Source organism: Rhipicephalus sanguineus, chromosome 10, assembly GCF_013339695.2.
Source record: "Rhipicephalus sanguineus isolate Rsan-2018 chromosome 10, BIME_Rsan_1.4, whole genome shotgun sequence".
Classification (NCBI taxonomy): domain Eukaryota; kingdom Metazoa; phylum Arthropoda; class Arachnida; order Ixodida; family Ixodidae; genus Rhipicephalus; species Rhipicephalus sanguineus.
Window position 1 is genome coordinate 107,988,413 of NC_051185.1, and position 19,392 is coordinate 108,007,804.

General features: G+C 50.0%; 11 non-coding genes and 4 pseudogenes across 11 annotated transcripts; all 15 read left to right on the plus strand.

Moving 5' to 3' along the window:
• The first annotated feature begins 5,001 nt into the window (after positions 1–5,001).
• On the plus strand, positions 5,002–5,120 carry LOC119372770 (5S ribosomal RNA; annotated as a pseudogene).
• Positions 5,121–5,277: 157 nt separating this feature from the next.
• Positions 5,278–5,396, plus strand: LOC119372745 (5S ribosomal RNA). The gene has a single exon (XR_005179677.1). It is a non-coding gene; the product is annotated as a 5S ribosomal RNA (ribosomal RNA).
• A 147-nt stretch (positions 5,397–5,543) lies between these two features.
• LOC119372771 (5S ribosomal RNA) lies at positions 5,544–5,661 on the plus strand (annotated as a pseudogene).
• Positions 5,662–5,803: 142 nt separating this feature from the next.
• On the plus strand, positions 5,804–5,922 carry LOC119372746 (5S ribosomal RNA). The gene has a single exon (XR_005179678.1). It is a non-coding gene; the product is annotated as a 5S ribosomal RNA (ribosomal RNA).
• A 5,183-nt stretch (positions 5,923–11,105) lies between these two features.
• On the plus strand, positions 11,106–11,224 carry LOC119372798 (5S ribosomal RNA; annotated as a pseudogene).
• A 164-nt stretch (positions 11,225–11,388) lies between these two features.
• Positions 11,389–11,507, plus strand: LOC119372747 (5S ribosomal RNA). Its single transcript, XR_005179679.1, has one exon. It is a non-coding gene; the product is annotated as a 5S ribosomal RNA (ribosomal RNA).
• Positions 11,508–11,669: 162 nt separating this feature from the next.
• Positions 11,670–11,788, plus strand: LOC119372749 (5S ribosomal RNA). The gene has a single exon (XR_005179680.1). It is a non-coding gene; the product is annotated as a 5S ribosomal RNA (ribosomal RNA).
• A 161-nt stretch (positions 11,789–11,949) lies between these two features.
• On the plus strand, positions 11,950–12,068 carry LOC119372750 (5S ribosomal RNA). Its single transcript, XR_005179681.1, has one exon. It is a non-coding gene; the product is annotated as a 5S ribosomal RNA (ribosomal RNA).
• Positions 12,069–12,231: 163 nt separating this feature from the next.
• Positions 12,232–12,350, plus strand: LOC119372751 (5S ribosomal RNA). Its single transcript, XR_005179682.1, has one exon. It is a non-coding gene; the product is annotated as a 5S ribosomal RNA (ribosomal RNA).
• Positions 12,351–12,513: 163 nt separating this feature from the next.
• Positions 12,514–12,632, plus strand: LOC119372752 (5S ribosomal RNA). The gene has a single exon (XR_005179683.1). It is a non-coding gene; the product is annotated as a 5S ribosomal RNA (ribosomal RNA).
• Positions 12,633–17,815: 5,183 nt separating this feature from the next.
• Positions 17,816–17,934, plus strand: LOC119372799 (5S ribosomal RNA; annotated as a pseudogene).
• A 163-nt stretch (positions 17,935–18,097) lies between these two features.
• LOC119372753 (5S ribosomal RNA) lies at positions 18,098–18,216 on the plus strand. The gene has a single exon (XR_005179684.1). It is a non-coding gene; the product is annotated as a 5S ribosomal RNA (ribosomal RNA).
• Positions 18,217–18,380: 164 nt separating this feature from the next.
• LOC119372754 (5S ribosomal RNA) lies at positions 18,381–18,499 on the plus strand. The gene has a single exon (XR_005179685.1). It is a non-coding gene; the product is annotated as a 5S ribosomal RNA (ribosomal RNA).
• A 163-nt stretch (positions 18,500–18,662) lies between these two features.
• LOC119372756 (5S ribosomal RNA) lies at positions 18,663–18,781 on the plus strand. Its single transcript, XR_005179687.1, has one exon. It is a non-coding gene; the product is annotated as a 5S ribosomal RNA (ribosomal RNA).
• A 162-nt stretch (positions 18,782–18,943) lies between these two features.
• LOC119372757 (5S ribosomal RNA) lies at positions 18,944–19,062 on the plus strand. The gene has a single exon (XR_005179688.1). It is a non-coding gene; the product is annotated as a 5S ribosomal RNA (ribosomal RNA).
• The last annotated feature ends 330 nt before the right edge of the window (positions 19,063–19,392 follow it).

The window sequence follows — 19,392 nt, forward strand, 5'->3', positions numbered from 1 at the left end:
GCCATACCAGCTCATTCTACTTCCGGCCGCGCTAGCGAGCGGACGAAGAATGAACGGCTCCGATGGAGCGGCGATAGCGGCCCGTGCCGGCCGCGGCAACAGGATCACCGTCGCACGACGATAAGGATTACGAGATTGTACTGCCTACGTTGCCCACCGGTCGTGTTGTAACAACACCTTGTTCTTGCACGGAGACGTGCGTGAGAGGCCCTACAGGTCGAAGACTCCGAGACGCCCTTGTCACTGCTGGTGTGTCTCCGACGTGATGGCGCTGGGGGGCGTACCAGATTACCATGTCTGGGCGGTCACCCTGAACACCGGAGAAGCCACAAAGAAACTCGCCGCCATGAAGGAGTTGAAGGTGAAAGGGCGTCGGTGTGTCATTTTCGACCCCGAAGACCAGCAGGTCAAACTTCGTCTGCATGGCTGCTCTACGGCGTGCTGGACGAAGACATTCGGACAGCTTTCGCGGCGTTCGGGAACGTAACCGAAGTGACCCGAGAGCGTTGGCGTGTCCAAGGCATGCGTGAAAAGGGCTCAACCACGAGGAGCGTGCTACTCAAGCTGAAGCCTGGTCTCAAGGTGGACGACCTGCCCCACCAGGTTCGTGTCGCCGGCGAGTTGGCCCTCGTGGTGGTTCCCGGGCGAGCAATGCAGTGCCTGCGCTGCCATGGAACGGGGCACGTACGCCGTGACTGCAGGGTGCCCCGGTGTTCAAAGTGCCGGCGCTACGGACACGCGGACGCGGACTGCGTCCGTACGTACGCGTCGGCTACCGGGCTGCCAAAGGCGGATGACAACGAGGCGCTGATGGACGTCGCCGAGGCGGAAGAGGCGGCGAGGGGCACGGAAGACGCGAGAAGGCAGACGGGACCACTAGACACGTCGGCGCCTACCGGCAGTGACGCCCCGAAAGGGGCTGTGCCCGTCGGCCTGGAAGCCGTAAATGACTCGTCAGGGTCACCGGCGAACGATCCGCTAACACAGGTCCTGCCTGCAGCGTCGTCAGGAGGAGGTACCGGGACAGGTGCCATCCCAGCGCTGCAAAGGGCGGCGGTCGACTCGGCTGCGTCAACCGAGACGACTGGGATAACGACGAACAGTGAACCAGCTGCCAAGGTCGGCGACGTTAAGACCTCCAAGGAGGCACTGTCGGAGAAGAGTGGCACACCCACGCCCACCAATGCTGCCGCGGCGTCGAAGCGCCCCCACCCACAGTCCAGCAACGACGGCAGCCAACCGGCTGCCCCTGGCGTCGAGGAGCCCCCTGCCAAGGCAGCCCAAGTACGGCGGTCGTCCCTGCGGCCGCGCCCGAACGTGACTTTCGAGAAGCGCGGCGGTAACGCCGACCCCGTTGGACAAGCTCCAGCGGTTCCGCCGGATGGCACTGCCGGCGATGGCATCGTCTAGCCTCGTGCTAGACGTGAGAGGTGAGCACAGTGCTGCTGGTCTCCTTTCAGTTCGGTAAAATGGCACCCGCGTGTTCGTTAAAAGTGGCCACCCTTAACGTTAGAGGACTGGCAGCCAAAAGGAAACAAAGCCAGCTGTATCGACTTTTAACGGAACGCGACATAGACGTCCTAGCGGTGCAGGAAACTAAAGTCGATGGCGAAGAGGAGACCGGCAGCATGGTGCAGCGTTTCACGTCTCGCTTTTTTGCTGTAGTTAGCCATGCAGTGGGCACATCGGCCGGCTGCATCCTATTTGTTAAGAAGTTGCCGGGGCTGCAGGTGAACGCCCATTTTACATGTGAGGCTGGCCGATCTGCTGTGCTCGACTTTTCTCTGAACAACTCCGAGTGGCGTGTAATGTGCGTGTACGCGCCCAACAAGGTCGAAGAAAGGGCCGTGTATTTTCATAGCCTTGAACAACGGCTCAGTGCAGGAAAGCAGTTAATAGTGTTGGGCGATTTTAACTGTGTCCTTAGTGCGCACGACAAAACGAGCACTCGGAGTTTCAGAGACAAGAGCACCGACATTTTGACGCGTATTGTCGAAAGCTGGGACCTTGAGGACGTAGCTGAATGTATTCAAGGTACGAGTGCAGTAAAGTTCACGCGTTTCGAAGGCCCTAGCCATGCAAGACTTGATCGCGTCTACGTATCGGTAGACATCCTTCCGCAATGTACCAGCTACGATGTAATCCCGGTGTCGTTTTCGGACCACTGCCTAGTTCAGTGCTCTATCGGAATCACCAAGCGAATCACTTCTTTCTCGTGGGAAACATGGAAATTAAACAGTAAATTATTGCAGGACGAGGAGTTTAATTTAACTGTAAATGAATGCATCTCCAAATTAGACCCTAGTGAAAACCTTTGTATTTGGCAGCAGTGGGAATTATGTAAGGAATCTTTAAAATTGAAAGCAATTGAAAGGGCTACGTGTATTCGGCGCGAAGAGAAAAGGAAAGAGAAGGAATTAAAACTGCTGCTTAATAAGCTACTCGAGCAGGAATGCCGAGCCCCCGGAAAATGGTCAGAAGACATCAGAAAAGTAAAACAAAAGATTGAGCAACTGGATGAAGAACGTTATCGCGGTGCGTTGGTGAGGGCAAGGGCAGAGGACACAGCCGCGGGTGAAATGCCATCGAAGCGCGCGCTGTGTTTGGAAAAAGCACGTGCCGAAAGAAACTACATACACGAGATAGAATGGGGCGGGGCGGTAACTACCGATACAGAGGAGATTAAAATGGCTTTCACTGAACATTATCGGGCATTGTTCGCCGCGCACGACGTAGACCTGGAAAAATTTAAGAACGAGTATCTGCCTGTTTTGCCCCGCGTTGACGATGAAAGAAAGGAGAGTTTGCAAAGGCCAATAACCTCAGCCGAAGTCGAAGTAGCAATAGACAAGTTAAATCCTGGAAAATCACCCGGTCCTGACGGATTCACCGCCGCTTTTTATAAGCAGTTTAAACACGAAGTAAGCCCTATCCTCACAGTCATATTTAATGAAGCTTACAAACTTAATACATTACCACCGTCATACCGGTCTTCCCACACAGTACTTATACCCAAAACCGAAGATCCAGATAAGCTAAAATTTGTTTCAGGGTATAGACCAATAGCCCTCACTAACGTAGAATACAAAATCTATATGAAGGTTTTGGCTCGCAGACTACAGACTGTGATTAAGGACATCGTTGGGCCTCATCAAACGTGTGGTATCAAAGGGCGGTCGATTGTGACCAATATTCACATAGCGCGCAGCATACTTGAATGCTGTGATTATTCAGATGAGCGAGTTGCCATCTTACAGATTGATTTTCAAAAGGCGTTCGATTGCGTTGACCATAGAATTTTGTTTGCTCTGTTAAATTATGTTAACCTTGGTTCTGTTATTTGCGAGGGAGTGGCCCTGGCGTACCGAAACTGCACTACGAAATTGATCGTGAATAAGAGTCTGGGGGCCCCCATTAGTGTGCAGCGTTCGGTTCGTCAGGGTTGCCCCCTCAGCCCTTTGTTATTTTGCATGTATATTGAAACTTTGTGCTTCAAAATTGTCAATGAACGTAGAATCAATGGTTTTGAGTTACAGGCAGCACAAGTTAAGCTGCTTGCATATGCGGACGATGTGGCTATTTTTTCAAGGGACAAACGTAGTATCGAACAGGCTGTCGAAACCGTGCGCGATTTCAGCCAATCTACAGGGAGCGGAGTTAATTGGTCGAAGTCCCTGGGGCTCTGGCACGGATCGTGGCCAACCAAACCTGACCACTTCGCTAACGTGCCTTGGGTGACGACCCCGGGCAGGTATTTGGGCGTCCCGCTCGATGGTTATCGCGACAGCGATCATTATTGGAAAGCTCAGGCGAAAGACATACGGGAGAAAGCCGACAAGTGGAAAGGTGCCGCCTTATCGATCTTTGCCAGAGCCACAGTTTGTAACTTGTTTTTTATCAGCAAGTTGTGGTACGTAATGCAGGTGCTGCATTGCTCCCGGACTAATGTGCAGAAGTTTCACAGAATATTTGCCATATTTGTCTGGGCTTCTGAGTGGGAGCGATGCAGCCGTACCAACTTGTTTCGACGGGTCAAAGATGGGGGACTGGGACTTGGTCACCTCTTTTTGCGGCAGCTTGTTAACCGTTTTTTGTTTTTTAGAGACGTCACTGATCCCTTCCTGCGCACACTGTGTCAATTGCGACTTGGTAGATGTCTCCCAGAGTATGTAGTGACCACCGAGGATTTTGTGGGAGGGATTGGGGCTTTCTTTAAAGAAATTGTTTTTAGTATCAGGTTTCTCACTGTAAGATTTTCAAGGGAGTACCTTTGGAGTGTAAAACGAAAAGAACTTTATTTTGCCTTATGCGACATCGTCCTTCCAGTGCCGTTGTACAGGTCCTTGTACAGTGGAGGCCCAGGCAGCAATGTTTTAAAGAGAGTAAAAAAAATGAGGGTGCAGCCGGGAACAAAGACCTTTTTCTTTAAACTGCATACTGGAACGTTGCCTGTTAATCTTTTTTGGAGAAAAGGGGTTGTTTTTTGCCATGGGGTACTCATTGTTTAATTTGCAAATTGCCGGAAACCATAGATCATGTTTTTTTGCACTGTTGGGAGGGGGTTTATTTTTGGGACGTTTTGCAGAGATCAGTCAAGAAAGAGTTCCCGCTGCACCCGTATGGCATTCGGTTTTTGTGCGTAAACAATGAAGATGGGGTTCCTTTCGATGCAATTATGCTCCTGGGCCTCCACTCCTTGTGGAGATCGCGAATGGCAGGCCACCATTTCGACAAAGATGCGCGGCCTGCACGAGCGTACTTCAGGGAGAGTATTGATTGGTTTATAGAATTATATAAAGCGGAACCGGAACCACCCGAATGGCTGTCAAGACTACAGCCACTGGTGACATTGCCCGAATTTTAACTTGACGATACCAGCACCATGCTGGTTGATTACACAGTCACCATATGTACCTTGTACATCGGGTGGCTTTTACACCAGTGTTGTGTGTATTATGTGCTGTGTACCAAAGCCAGGTAATAAAGAAAAAAAAAAAAAAAAAAATCGGCCATACCATGCTGAATGCGCCGGTTCTCGTCCGATCACCGAAGCTAAGCAGCATTGGGCTCGGTCAGTACTTGGGAGGGAGACCACCTGGGAACACCGAGTGCTGATGGCACCTTCTTTTTTTTTCCTTGCTTTTTTAGTTATTCTCTACAATGTATACTGCTGTTTTTTTTCTTTTTATTAGTTCGCACTCATTAGTCACACTTCAATAATTACACATTGATGTTATTGACAAGAGCACCAGTAGAGTCGTAAAGCTTGGTGCTCCCGCCATCGGCCATACCATGCTGAATGCGCCGGTTCTCGTCCGATCCCCGAAGCTAAGCAGCATTGGGCTCGGTCAGTACTTGGGAGGGAGACCACCTGGGAACACCGAGTGCTGATGGCACCTTCTTTTTTTTGCTTTTTTAGTTATTCTCTACAATGTATACTGCTGTTTGTCGCACTCATTAGTCACACTTCAATAATTACACATTGATGTTATTGACAAGAGCACATTGGTAGTTACAAGTAGAGTCGTAAAGCGGTGTCTCCCGCCATCGGCCATACCATGCTGAATGCGCCGGTTCTCGTCCGATCCCGAAGCTAAGCAGCATTGGGCTCGGTCAGTACTTGGGAGGGAGACCACCTGGGAACACCGAGTGCTGATGGCACCTTCTTTTTTTCTGCTTTTTTAGTTATTCTCTACAATGTATACTGCTCGCACTCATTAGTCACACTTCAATAATTACACATTGATGTTATTGACAAGAGCACATTGGTAGTTACAAGTAGAGTCGTAAAGCGGTGTCTCCCGCCATCGGCCATACCATGCTGAATGCGCCGGTTCTCGTCCGATCCCCGAAGCTAAGCAGCATTGGGCTCGGTCAGTACTTGGGAGGGAGACCACCTGGGAACACCGAGTGCTGATGGCACCTTCTTTTTTTTCTGCTTTTTTAGTTATTCTCTACAATGTATACTGCTGTTATTTTTATTAGTCGCACTCATTAGTCACACTTCAATAATTACACATTGATGTTATTGACAAGAGCACATTGGTAGTTACAAGTAGAGTCGTAAAGCGGTGTCTCCCGCCATCGGCCATACCATGCTCATTCTACTTCCGGCCGCGCTAGCGAGCGGACGCAGGAATGAACGGCTCCGATGGAGCGGCGATAGCGGCCCGTGCCGGCCGCGGTAACAGGATCACCGCTCGAAGACGATAAGGACTACGAAATCGTGCTGCCTACTTTGCCCTACCGGTCGTATCGTTCAGAACACGTTGTTCTTGCACGGAGACGTGCGTGAGAGGCCTTACCGGGTCGAAGATTTCCGAGACGCCCTCGCGACTGCTGGTGTTCTACCCGACGTGCTGGCAGTGGGTGCTTACCAGATTAACCATGTCTGGGCGGTCACCCTGAACACCGGCGAAGCCACAAAGAAACTCGCCGCCATGAAGGAGCTGAAGGTGAAAGGGCGTCGGTGTGTCATTTTCGACCCCGAAGACCAGCAGGTCAAACTTCGCCTGCATTGGCTGCTCTACGGCGTGCTGGACGAAGACATTCGGACAGCTTTCGCGGCGTTCGGGAACGTAACCGAAGTGACCCGAGAGCGTTGGCGTGTCCAAGGCATGCGTGAAAAGGGCTCAACCACGAGGAGCGTGCTACTCAAGCTGAAGCCTGGTCTCAAGGTGGACGACCTGCCCCACCAGGTTCGTGTCGCCGGCGAGTTGGCCCTCGTGGTGGTTCCCGGGCGAGCAATGCAGTGCCTGCGCTGCCATGGAACGGGGCACGTACGCCGTGACTGCAGGGTGCCCCGGTGTTCAAAGTGCCGGCGCTACGGACACGCGGACGCGGACTGCGTCCGTACGTACGCGTCGGCTACCGGGCTGCCAAAGGCGGATGACAACGAGGCGCTGATGGACGTCGCCGAGGCGGAAGAGGCGGCGAGGGGCACGGAAGACGCGAGAAGGCAGACGGGACCACTAGACACGTCGGCGCCTACCGGCAGTGACGCCCCGAAAGGGGCTGTGCCCGTCGGCCTGGAAGCCGTAAATGACTCGTCAGGGTCACCGGCGAACGATCCGCTAACACAGGTCCTGCCTGCAGCGTCGTCAGGAGGAGGTACCGGGACAGGTGCCATCCCAGCGCTGCAAAGGGCGGCGGTCGACTCGGCTGCGTCAACCGAGACGACTGGGATAACGACGAACAGTGAACCAGCTGCCAAGGTCGGCGACGTTAAGACCTCCAAGGAGGCACTGTCGGAGAAGAGTGGCACACCCACGCCCACCAATGCTGCCGCGGCGTCGAAGCGCCCCCACCCACAGTCCAGCAACGACGGCAGCCAACCGGCTGCCCCTGGCGTCGAGGAGCCCCCTGCCAAGGCAGCCCAAGTACGGCGGTCGTCCCTGCGGCCGCGCCCGAACGTGACTTTCGAGAAGCGCGGCGGTAACGCCGACCCCGTTGGACAAGCTCCAGCGGTTCCGCCGGATGGCACTGCCGGCGATGGCATCGTCTAGCCTCGTGCTAGACGTGAGAGGTGAGCACAGTGCTGCTGGTCTCCTTTCAGTTCGTTAAAATGGCACCTGCGTGTTCGTTAAAAGTGGCCACCCTTAACGTTAGAGGACTGGCAGGCAAAAGGAAACAAAGCCAGCTGTATCGACTTTTAACGGAACGCGACATAGACGTCCTAGCGGTGCAGGAAACTAAAGTCGATGGCGAAGAGGAGACCGGCAGCATGGTGCAGCGTTTCACGTCTCGCTTTTTGCTGTAGTTAGCCATGCAGTGGGCACATCGGCCGGCTGCATCCTATTTGTTAAGAAGTTGCCGGGGCTGCAGGTGAACGCCCATTTTACATGTGAGGCTGGCCGATCTGCTGTGCTCGACTTTTCTCTGAACAACTCCGAGTGGCGTGTAGTGTGCGTGTACGCGCCCAACAAGGTCGAAGAAAGGGCCGTGTATTTTCATAGCCTTGAACAACGGCTCAGTGCAGGAAAGCAGTTAATAGTGTTGGGCGATTTTAACTGTGTCCTTAGTGCGCACGACAAAACGAGCACTCGGAGTTTCAGAGACAAGAGCACCGACATATTGACGCGTATTGTCGAAAGCTGGGACCTTGAGGACGTAGCTGAATGTATTCAAGGTACGAGTGCAGTAAAGTTCACGCGTTTCGAAGGCCCTAGCCATGCAAGACTCGACCGCGTCTACGTATCTGTAGACATCCTTCCGCAATGTACCAGCTACGATGTAGTCCCGGTGTCGTTTTCGGACCACTGCCTAGTACAGTGCTCTATCGGAATCACCAAGCGAACCACCTCTTTCTCGTGGGAAACATGGAAATTAAATCAGTAAATTATTGCAGGACGAGGAGTTTAATTTAACTGTAAATGATGACATCTCCAAATTAGACCCTAGTGAAAACCTTTGTATTTGGCAGCAGTGGGAATTATGTAAGGAATCTTTAAAATTGAAAGCAATTGAAAGGGCTACGTGTATTCGGCACGAAGAGAAAAGGAAAGAGAAGGAATTAAAACTGCTGCTTAATAAGCTACTCGAGCAGGAATGCCGAGCCCCCGGAAAATGGTCAGAAGACATCAGAAAAGTAAAACAAAAGATTGAGCAACTGGATGAAGAACGTTATCGCGGTGCGTTGGTGAGGGCAAGGGCAGAGGACACAGCCGCGGGTGAAATGCCATCGAAGCGCGCGCTGTGTTTGGAAAAAGCACGTGCCGAAAGAAACTACATACACGAGATAGAATGGGGCGGGGCGGTAACAACCGATACAGAGGAGATTAAAATGGCTTTCACTGAACATTATCGGGCATTGTTCGCCGCGCACGACGTAGACCTGGAAAAATTTAAGAACGAGTATCTGCCTGTTTTGCCCCGCGTTGACGATGAAAGAAAGGAGAGTTTGCAAAGGCCAATAACCTCAGCCGAAGTCGAAGTAGCAATAGACAAGTTAAATCCTGGAAAATCACCCGGTCCTGACGGATTCACCGCCGCTTTTTATAAACAGTTTAAACACGAAGTAAGCCCTATCCTCACAGCCATATTTAATGAAGCTTACAAATATAATACATTACCACCGTCATACCGGTCTTCCCACACAGTACTTATACCGAAAACCGAAGATCCAGATAAGCTAAAATTTGTTTCAGGGTATAGACCAATAGCCCTCACTAACGTAGAATACAAAATTTATATGAAGGTTTTGGCTCGCAGACTACAGACTGTGATTAAGGACATCGTCGGGCCTCACCAAACGTGCGGTATCAAAGGGCGATCGATTGTGACCAATATTCACATAGCGCGCAGCATACTTGAATGCTGTGATTATGCAGATGAGCGAGTTGCCATCTTACAGATTGATTTTCAAAAGGCGTTCGATTGTGTTGACCATAGAATTTTGTTTGCTCTGTTAAATTATGTTAACCTTGGTTCTGTTATTTGTGAGGGAGTGGCCCTGGCGTACCGAAACTGCACTACGAAGTTGATCGTGAATAAGAGTCTGGGGGCCCCCATTAGTGTGCAACGTTCGGTTCGTCAGGGTTGCCCCCTCAGCCCCTTGTTATTTTGCATGTACTATTGAAACTCTCTGCATGAAAATTGTCAATGAACATAGCATCAATGGTTTTCAGTTACAAGCAGCAGAAGTTAAGCTGCTTGCGTACTGCGGACGATGTGGCTATTTTTTCAAGGGACAAACGTAGTATAACCAGGCTGTCGAAACCGTGCGTGCATTCAGCCAAGCTACAGGGAGCGGAGTTAACTGGTCGAAGTCCCTAGGGCTCTGGCACGGATCGTGGCCAACCAAACCTGACCACTTCGCAAACGTGCCTTGGGTGACGACCCCGGGCAAGTATTTGGGCGTCCCGCTCGATGGTTATCGCGACAGCGATCATTATTGGAAAGGTCAGGCGAAAGATATACGGGAGAAAGCCGACAAGTGGAAAGGCGCCGCCTTATCGATCTTTGCCAGAGCCACCGTTTGTAACTTGTTTTTTATCAGCAAGCTGTGGTACGTAATGCAGGTGCTGCATTGCTCCCGGACTAATGTGCAGAAGTTTCACAGAATATTTGCCATATTTGTCTGGGCTTCTGAGTGGGAGCGATGCAGCCGTACCAACTTGTTTCGACGGGTCAAAGATGGGGGGCTGGGACTTGGTCACCTCTTTTTGCGGCAGCTTGTTAACCGTTTTTTGTTTTTTAGAGACGTCACAGATCCCTTCCTGCGCACACTGTGTCAATTGCGACTTGGTAGATGTCTCCCTGAGTATGTTGTTACTACCGAAGATTTTGTGGGAGGGATTGGGGCTTCTATTAAAGAAATTGTGTTTAGTAGTCAGGTTTCTCCTGTAAGATTTTCAAGAGAGTACCTTTGGAATGTAAAACGAAAAGAACTTTATTTTGCCTTATGCGACATCGTCTTTCCAGTGCCGTTGTACAGGTCCTTGTACAGTGGAGGCCCAGGTAGCAATGTTTTAAAGAGAGTAAAAAAAATGCATGTGCAGCCGGGAACAAAGACCTTTTTCTTTAAACTTCATACCGGAACGTTGCCTGTTAAAGCCTTTTTGGAGACAAGGGGTTGCTTTTTGCCATGGGGTAGTCATTGTTTGATTTGCAAATTGCCCGAAACGATAGACCATGTTTTTTCTACATTGTTGGGAGGGGGTTTATTTTTGGGACGTACTTACAGAGAACAGTCAAAAAGAATTCCCACTGCACCCGTATGGCATTCGGTTTTTGTGCGTAAAGAATGAAGACGGCGTTCCGTTTGACGCAGTTATGCTCCTGGGCCTCCACTCTTTGTGGAGATCGCGAATGGCTGGGTACCACTTTGACAAAGATGCGCGGCCTGCACGAGCGTACTTTAGAGAGAGTATTCATTGGTTATTAGAATTATATAAAGTGGAATCGGAACCACCCGAGTGGCTCTCAAGACTACAGCCACTGGTGACATTGCCCGAATTTTAACTTAGACGATACCAGCTCCATGCTGGTTGATTACACAGTCACCATATGTACTTGTACATCGGGTGGCTTTTTACACCAGTGTTGTGTGTATTATGTGCTGTGTACCAAAGCCAGGTAATAAAGAAAAAAAAAAAAAAAAAAAAAAAATCGGCCATACCATGCTGAATGCGCCGGTTCTCGTCCGATCCCCGAAGCTAAGCAGCATTGGGCTCGGTCAGTACTTGGGAGGGAGACCACCTGGGAACACCGAGTGCTGATGGCACCTTCTTTTTTTTTCTGCTTTTTTAGTTATTCTCTACAATGTATACTGCTGTTTTTTTATTTTTATTAGTCGCACTCATTAGTCACACTTCACTAATTACACATGATGTTATTGACAAGAGCACATTGGTAGTTACAAGTAGAGTCGTTAAAGCGGTGTCTCCCGCCATCGGCCATACCATGCTGAATGCGCCGGTTCTCGTCCGATCCCCGAAGCTAAGCAGCATTGGGCTCGGTCAGTACTTGGGAGGGAGACCACCTGGGAACACCGAGTGCTGATGGCACCTTCTTTTTTTTCTGCTTTTTTAGTTATTCTCTACAATGTATACTGCGTTTTTTTTATTTTTATTAGTCGCACTCATTAGTCCACTTCAATAATTACACATTGATGTTATTGACAAGAGCACATTGGTAGTTACAAGTAGAGTCGTAAAGCGGTGTCTCCCGCCATCGGCCATACCATGCTGAATGCGCCGGTTCTCGTCCGATCCCCGAAGCTAAGCAGCATTGGGCTCGGTCAGTACTTGGGAGGGAGACCACCTGGGAACACCGAGTGCTGATGGCACCTTCTTTTTTTCTGCTTTTTTAGTTATTCTCTACAATGTATACTGCTGTTTTTTTATTTTTATTAGTCGCACTCATTAGTCACACTTCAATAATTACCATTGATGTTATTGACAAGAGCACATTGGTAGTTACAAGTAGAGTCGTAAAGCGGTGTCTCCCGCCATCGGCCATACCATGCTGAATGCGCCGGTTCTCGTCCGATCCCCGAAGCTAAGCAGCATTGGGCTCGGTCAGTACTTGGGAGGGAGACCACCTGGGAACACCGAGTGCTGATGGCACCTTCTTTTTTTTCTGCTTTTTTAGTTATTCTCTACAATGTATACTGCTGTTTTTTTATTTTTATTAGTCGCACTCATTAGTCACACTTCAATAATTACACATTGATGTTATTGACAAGAGCACATTGGTAGTTACAAGTAGAGTCGTAAAGCGGTGTCTCCCGCCATCGGCCATACCATGCTGAATGCGCCGGTTCTCGTCCGATCCCCGAAGCTAAGCAGCATTGGGCTCGGTCAGTACTTGGGAGGGAGACCACCTGGGAACACCGAGTGCTGATGGCACCTTCTTTTTTTTCTGCTTTTTTAGTTATTCTCTACAATGTATACTGCTGTTTTTTTATTTTTATTAGTCGCACTCATTAGTCACACTTCAATAATTACACATTGATGTTATTGACAAGAGCACATTGGTAGTTACAAGTAGAGTCGTAAAGCGGTGTCTCCCGCCATCGGCCATACCATGCTGAATGCGCCGGTTCTCGTCCGATCCCCGAAGCTAAGCAGCATTGGGCTCGGTCAGTACTTGGGAGGGAGACCACCTGGGAACACCGAGTGCTGATGGCACCTTCTTTTTTTTTCTGCTTTTTTAGTTATTCTCTACAATGTATACTGCTGTTTTTTTATTTTTATTAGTCGCACTCATTAGTCACACTTCAATAATTACACATTGATGTTATTGACAAGAGCACATTGGTAGTTACAAGTAGAGTCGTAAAGCGGTGTCTCCCGCCATCGGCCATACCATGCTCATTCTACTTCCGGCCGCGCCAGCGAACGGACGAAGAATGAACGGCTCCGATGGAGCGGCGATAGCGGCCCGTGCCGGCCGCGGTAACAGGATCACCGCCGAAGACGATAAGGAATACGAAATTGTGCTGCCTACTTTGCCTACCGGTCGATCGTTCAGCAACACGTTGTTCTTGCACGGAGACGTGCGTGAGAGGCCCTACAGGGTCGAAGACTTCCGAGACGCCCTTGTCACTGCTGGTGTGCTACCCGACGTGGTGGCGTGGGGGCGTACCAGATTAACCATGTCTGGGCGGTGACCCTCAACACCGGAGAAGCCACAAAGAAACTGGCCGCGTTGAAGGAGCTCAAGGTGAAAGGGCGCCGGTGTGTCATTTTCGACCCTGAAGACCAACAGGTGAAACTTCGCCTGCATTGGCTGCTCTACGGCGTGCAGGACGAAGACATCCGGACAGCTTTTGCAGCGTTCGGAAACGTCACCTGAGGTGACGCGTGAGCGTTGGCGCGTCCAGGGCATGCGGGAAAAGGGCTCAACCACCAGGAGCGTGCTCCTCAAGTTGAAGCCTGGACTCAAGGTGGACGACCTGCCCCACCAGGTTAGAGTCGCCGGCGAATTGGCCCTCGTGGTGGTGCCCGGGAGGGCAATGCAATGCCTGCGTTGCCACGGCACGGGTCATGTTCGCCGAGACTGCAAGGTGCCCCGCTGTTCGAAGTGCAGGCGCTATGGACATGCAGACGCGGACTGCGTCCGCACCTACGCGTCGGCGACCGGACTGCCAAGGGCTCACGAGCACAACGAGCTCATGGACGTCGCCGAGGCCGAGGAGGCAGCGAGGGGGACTGACGAGGCGAGAAAGCAGGCGGGTGAACCGGACACGTCGGCGCCTTCCAGCGGTGAAGCCTCGAAAGGGGCTGGCGCGGCTGAACAAGAAGCGTCAGGTGACTCGTCTGGCTCAAAAGGCACACCGCCGATAAGACAGGTCCTGCCAGCGTCCTTTGGAGCTGACACCCGCCAGGTTCCTGAACCGACGCGCCAAGGAGCGGCGGGTAATGTGCCTGGGTCGAGCGACACGACTGAGAAAGCGACGGAGAGCTCGTTGGGAACCAAAGGCGGCGAGCAGAAAAGCCCGAGCGAGCCGCAGGCGGAGAAGCCTGGCGGCCAGACGACTACCAACGCCGCCGTGGCGTCGAAGCGCCCCCACCACCAGACCAGCAACGACGGGACTCAAGCGACGACGCCGGGCGTCGAGGAAACCCCGGCAAAGACTGCCCAAGTACGGCGGTCATCCCTTCGACCGCGCCCCAACGTTTCGTCCGACAAGCGAGGCGGCAACGCCGAGCCAGTCGGGCAAGTTCAAGTACCGGCGCCGGACGGCACCGCCGGCGATGGCAGTCGTCTAGCCACGCGCTAGACGTGAGAGGTAAGCACGGTGCTGCTGGTCTCTTACCCTTTCGTTAAAATGGCTCCTGCATGTCCGTTAAAAGTTGCCACCATAAATGTGAGAGGACTGGCAGGGAAAAGAAAGCAAAGCCAGCTTTACCGGCTTTTAACGGAACGCGACATAGACGTGCTGGCGGTGCAGGAAACGAAAGTTGATGGCGAAGAAGAGACCGGCAGCATGGTGCAACGTTTCACGTCTAGGTTTTTTGTTGTAGTCAGCCACGCATTGGGCACATCGGCTGGCTGCGTACTGTTTGTCAAGAAGTTGCCGGAGCTCAGAGTGAACGGTCATTTTTCGTCTCCCACGGGCCGGTGTGTAGCTCTTGACGTTTCTTTAAATAGTGACGAGTGGCGTATTGTCTGTGTGTACGCGCCCAACAAGGTGGAAGAAAGGGCCCTGTTTTTTCACGGCCTCGAACAACGACTCTGTGCAGAAAGGCAGACGTATTTGTTGGGTGACTTTAACTGCGTTCTCAGTGCACACGACAAGACGAGCACGCGGGGCTTCAGAGATAGGAGCACTGATGTTTTGACGCGGATTCTCGAGAACTGGGATCTTGAGGATGTCGCGAGAATGTCTTCATGATACGAGTGCGGTTAGGTACACGCGGTTCGAAGGCCCTAGTCATGCAAGACTTGACCGCATTTACGTATCCGTTGACATCCTGCCGGCATGTACTAGTTATGCTGTAGTCCCAGTGTCGTTTCTCTGACCACTGCTTAGTCGAGTGCTCTATTGGAATAAATAAGCGAAGTAATTCTTTCTCGTGGGATACTTGGAAATTAAATAGCAAGCTCCTGGGTGACGAAAAATTTAATTCAACTGTAATAGAGGAAATTAGCAAGTTAGATCCTAGCAAAACCCTGCACATTTGGCAACAGTGGGAGCTGTGTAAAGAAACTTTAAAATTAACTGCAATTAGCAGGTCTACGTCCATTCGATACGAGGAGAAAAGGAAAGAGACCGAATTAAAGCAACTTCTAGAGAAGCTATTAAACATGAATGCCGAGCCCCGGGAAAATGGATTGAAGATATCAGAAAAATAAAACAAAAAATAGAGCAGCTGGACGAGCAGCGTTATCGGGGTGCGCTTGTGAGGGCAAGGGCAGAGGACACCGCCGCAGGCGAAACGCCAACGAAACGAGCGCTAGGCTTGGAAAAAGCACGCGCCGAAAAGAACCACGTACGCGAGATAGAATGGGGCGGTAACGTATCAACTGATACAGAGGGTATCACGCGAGCCTTTACTGAGCATTATAGGAAACTGTTTGCATTGCACGACATCGACTTTCAACATTTCAAGAATGAATTTCTGCCCGTATTACCCCGTCTGGACGATGAAAGAAAAGAGAGTTTGGAGCGTGAAATCACAGTTACTGAAGTTGAGGACGCCATAGACAAACTAAACCCTGGAAAGTCGCCTGGTCCGGACGGATTCACGGCCGCCTTTTATAAAGCATTCAAACATGACATTAGCCCTATCCTGACAGTAATATTAATGAAGCCTATAAATTAAATACATTGCCTCCATCATACAGGTCATCCCATACCGTTCTGATACCCAAAACCGAGGATGTATATAAGCTCAGATCTGTATCAGCATATCGACCCATAGCCCTAACAAATGTAGAGTACAAAATCTACATGAAAGTATTGGCTCGCAGATTGCAGACAGCGATAAAGGACATCGTCGGGCAACACCAAACATGTGGTATTAAAGGGCGATCGATTGTCCTAAATATTCATAAAGCGCGAAGCATTCTCGAGTGCTGTGACTACTCTGATGATCGGGTCGCTATTTTACAGATTGACCTTGAAAAAGCTTTCGACTGTGTTGATCACAGAATTTTGTTTGCTGTTTTAAATCCATGTTAACCTTGGTTCTGTTATCTGTGAGGGAGTGGCCCTGGCGTACCGAAACTGCACGACGAGGTTGATTGTAAATAGAGTCTGGGGGCCCCCATTAACGTGCAGAGTCGGTTCGTCAGGGTTGCCCCCTAAGCCCTCTGTTATTTTGTATTTATATAGAAACTCTGTGCATGAAAGTAATTAATAACAATAGCATCCTTGGTTTCCAGTTGCAAGCAGTCGAAGTGAAGTTGTTAGCATATGCAGACGACATTGCTATTTTTACAAGGGATCAGAGTAGTATAATACAGGCCGTCGAAACAGTGCGTGAGTTCACCAAGGCTACGGGGAGTGGCGTGAACTGGTCCAAGAGCCTTGGGCTCTGGCACGGATCGTGGCCATCGACGCCGGACCACTTCGCTAATGTGCCTTGGGCAACGACCCCGGGCAAGTACTTGGGAGTGCCGCTCGATTGTTATCGCGAGAGCGACAACTACTGGAAAGAGCAGGTGAAAGATACGCAGGAGAAAGCGGTGAAATGGAAAGGAGCTTCGTTATCAATTTTTGCCAGAGCCACCGTCTGCAATCTGTTTTTTATCAGCAAGCTCTGGTACGTAATGCAGGTGCTGCATTGTTCCCGGACTAATGTACAGAAGTTCCATAGGATATTTGCCATATTTGTCTGGGCTTCTGAGTGGGAACGGTGCAGCCGTACCAACTTGTTTCGACGGGTCAAAGATGGGGGACTGGGACTCGGTCACTTGTTTTACGGCAGCTTGTCAACCGGTTTTGTTTTTTAGAGATGCCACCGATCCTCTCCTGCGCACGCTATGTCAATTAAGATTGGGCAGACTTCTGCCCTGAATTTGTTGTGTCCACCGAAGGTTGTGTGGGAGGGATCGGTGGTTTTTACAAGAAATTGTGACTACTGTAAGATTTCTTTCTGTGCGGTTTTCTAAAGAGTACCTTGCCAATGTCAGACGAAAAGAACTTTATTTTGCTTTATGTGATATTGTTTTTTCCCGTGCCACTGTACCGGTCATTGTACGGTGGAGGCCCAGGAAGCAATGTTTTAAAGAGGGTTAAAAAAATGCATGTACAGCCGGGAACCAAAACATTTTTCTTTAAACTTCATTCGGGAACGTTACCAGTTAAAGCCTTTTTGGAGCGAAAGGGTTGTTTTTTGCCGTGGGGCACGCACTGTATTATTTGTAAGTCGCCGGAAACAATAGATCATGTTTTTTTACATTGTTGGGAGGGGGTTTATTTTTGGGATGTTTTGCAAAGAGCTATTAAGAAAGATTTTCCATTGGACTCGCACGGTATTCGTTTTTGAGAGTAGAGAACGAAGATGGCATTCCATTTGATGCAATCATGCTTATGGGCCTCCACTCTTTGTGGCGTTCGAGAATGGCAGGTCAGCATTTCGACAAGGATGCGAGGCCTGCCCGATGCTTATTTCCGATGAGAGTGTGCACTGGTATATTGAGATTCTACTAAAACGGCACCGGAACCTCCCGACTGGCTCTCAAGAGTAGAGCCGACTTGTCACGTTGTACCGGAATTTTTAAGCCTGACGATACCAGCACTGTATGCTGGTTGACACATAGTCACCGTATGTACTGTACACTAGGGTGTTTATACGACACGTGTTGTCTGTGTAAATGTGTTTGTACCTAAGACAGGTAATAAAGAAAAAAAAAAAAAAAAAAAATCGGCCATACCATGCTGAATGCGCCGGTTCTCGTCCGATCCCCGAAGCTAAGCAGCATTGGGCTCGGTCAGTACTTGGGAGGGAGACCACCTGGGAACACCGAGTGCTGATGGCACCTTCTTTTTTTTCTGCTTTTTTAGTTATTCTCTACAATGTATACTGCTGTTTTTTTATTTTTATTAGTCGCACTCATTAGTCACACTTCAATAATTACACATTGATGTTATTGACAAGAGCACATTGGTAGTTACAAGTAGAGTCGTAAAGCGGTGTCTCCCGCCATCGGCCATACCATGCTGAATGCGCCGGTTCTCGTCCGATCCCCGAAGCTAAGCAGCATTGGGCTCGGTCAGTACTTGGGAGGGAGACCACCTGGGAACACCGAGTGCTGATGGCACCTTCTTTTTTTTCTGCTTTTTTAGTTATTCTCTACAATGTATACTGCTGTTTTTTTTATTTTTATTAGTCGCACTCATTAGTCACACTTCAATAATTACACATTGATGTTATTGACAAGAGCACATTGGTAGTTACAAGTAGAGTCGTAAAGCGGTGTCTCCCGCCATCGGCCATACCATGCTGAATGCGCCGGTTCTCGTCCGATCCCCGAAGCTAAGCAGCATTGGGCTCGGTCAGTACTTGGGAGGGAGACCACCTGGGAACACCGAGTGCTGATGGCACCTTCTTTTTTTTCTGCTTTTTTAGTTATTCTCTACAATGTATACTGCTGTTTTTTTATTTTTATTAGTCGCACTCATTAGTCACACTTCAATAATTACACATTGATGTTATTGACAAGAGCACATTGGTAGTTACAAGTAGAGTCGTAAAGCGGTGTCTCCCGCCATCGGCCATACCATGCTGAATGCGCCGGTTCTCGTCCGATCCCCGAAGCTAAGCAGCATTGGGCTCGGTCAGTACTTGGGAGGGAGACCACCTGGGAACACCGAGTGCTGATGGCACCTTCTTTTTTTTCTGCTTTTTTAGTTATTCTCTACAATGTATACTGCTGTTTTTTTATTTTATTAGTCGCACTCATTAGTCACACTTCAATAATTACACATTGATGTTATTGACAAGAGCACATTGGTAGTTACAAGTAGAGTCGTAAAGCGGTGTCTCCCGCCATCGGCCATACCATGCTGAATGCGCCGGTTCTCGTCCGATCCCCGAAGCTAAGCAGCATTGGGCTCGGTCAGTACTTGGGAGGGAGACCACCTGGGAACACCGAGTGCTGATGGCACCTTCTTTTTTTTCTGCTTTTTTAGTTATTCTCTACAATGTATACTGCTGTTTTTTTATTTTTATTAGTCGCACTCATTAGTCACACTTCAATAATTACACATTGATGTTATTGACAAGAGCACATTGGTAGTTACAAGTAGAGTCGTAAAGCGGTGTCTCCCGCCATCGGCCATACCATGCTGCATTCTACTTCCGGCCGCGCTAGCGAGCGGACGAAGAATGAACGGCTCCGATGGAGCGGCGATAGCGGCCCGTGCCGGCCGCGGCAACAGGATCACCGTCGACGACGATAAGGATTACGAGATTGTACTGCCTACTTTGCCCACCG